We start from the raw sequence: 1841 nt of genomic DNA, 5'->3' as shown, positions 1-1841 counted from the left end.
GTTAAACCATGTGAAGTGGTGAAGTCTTTGACTCAGGCAGACCTGGGTGCTAATCATGTTCTTAATAAGGGTCTGTGTGACTTTGGCAAGTCCTTTAACTCCTCTGTGAAACAAAAAAATTATATCTACTTCCTAGGTAGTCCCCAGCATAAGATTTGTCACATAATTCAGTGTAATTTCTTTTCCTTCCACCTTTTCTAACAGCACAGGATCCCTGTGATAAAAGTAAAAAGAAAAAAAAAAATTTCATCAGAGCTCAGAGAGGGGGAAGTCAGCTGGTCCCTCAAGCAGCGCCTTTCGGGGTACACCAGACTTGTGGAGGGGTCCTCACTATCTGGATTCAGACCCTGTAGGTCTGAAAACTCGACACCATCAGAACTTCCAAAGTTGACTGGCTTCTTGGAGACTCACACTAACAAAAAACACCAGAAAATTTAGGAATAGTCTAGAATGCAAATCTGCTAACTTCTAGTGATATATATATCTTCCCGTAACTGGCTCTCCGTTTGTCAGTCATTTTTATCTTGAAATGGAATAAATGCAAAGTTAACTCAGCACAGAATGTGAACTAAGTTAGTGTTCAGAAATTTCACCCAGGCTGAGAAAAGGCTGGTGCTTTCACAGCTAGGGACCCTTCCATAATAGCACAAACTTGTCTAGCAGACACATACTGTGCTGGAGAAACACAAGACAATCCTGCTGTAATTTCCGTTTATACTCTATGTGGACCAGAGCTATTAACACATGCATCTTCCGAAATGATAATCGATTGGGTTAGAATTGTTATATTTTACTACTAAGGAAACTCTCATCACTTTTGGACTTGGATGTTCCACAAATCTATACCAGCATTCTTACCAGAGGTCATCTCTACAGATAGCTGGTATTAACTAATTTCCAGAATTCTTTGTACTAGTATGTTACCTGCATACCCATTGCTTGATAGCTAGCATGTACTCTATAAATGTTGGTTGAATAAAGGTGAACAGAACATCAGAAAAAGGCTCAAGGAATAGAATTTGTTCTTTTCTATATAGCATTCTACCACCTGTCTTTATGGGATATCCTCAGAAAAGGGTGAAAATGTATGGGGCATATAGAATTCCCAGGGATAGGTAGCTGAGGAGGAAGAAACAGAACTTTCAGAAAAGATTTACACAGAAGGCAGGTGGTTTATGCAAAGGAATCCACAGGGACTGTTGCAGGTCAAAGAGCGAATGATGAAGCAGACAAGAGTATAGAGGAAAAGACTTGAGATTTCCAGGAAGTAACTGACTGGATATGCCTATTGAGATGCAGGAAGAAGACTCTGGCTTAGGTACCTGGAATATTGTTGGTGCAATTCAGGAAAACAGCATAAGAGCACGGTGGGGTTGTTTAGCTAACTTCACATTTGGATAGAGTAGTTGGGACAAATGGGTTGAAATACCCAGTGAACAGTTTGGTACAAGGGTTTTGTCACTGGCAATGGGGTTCTTGGGTTTCCCAAGATAAAAATTGAGAGAAAAACCCAGAAAATTTTCTAGACAAATTTTATTAAGCTCTTGCTTTAGTGCAAGGGTGGTAACACAGAGGAAAAGTACTCCAGACTCAGGGGCTGGCTCTGCTTGGCTGTTTATGAGCTTGGGCGACTTCCTTTTCCAGCTTGTTGCCTGCTCATTATCCACATCCCAGAAAAGTCGTAGTCAGTCAAACCTTGGTCAAATGTACATGTGGACCAGTGGTTTCCACATCTGCAAGGACTGGGGCCCAAGTCTTTATGTGGTCTCATTTCCGCCCCCACTCCCCGGGAGATTTTATCCTCCTTATTCTTAAGGGATTAGGGTTGAAGGTCTCTTCTT

Source organism: Pteropus alecto, unplaced genomic scaffold, assembly GCF_000325575.1.
Source record: "Pteropus alecto unplaced genomic scaffold, ASM32557v1 scaffold106, whole genome shotgun sequence".
Taxonomy (NCBI): Eukaryota; Metazoa; Chordata; class Mammalia; order Chiroptera; family Pteropodidae; genus Pteropus; species Pteropus alecto.
The sequence above is the reverse complement of the archived record's forward strand: the minus strand, read 5'-3'. Positions refer to the sequence as shown.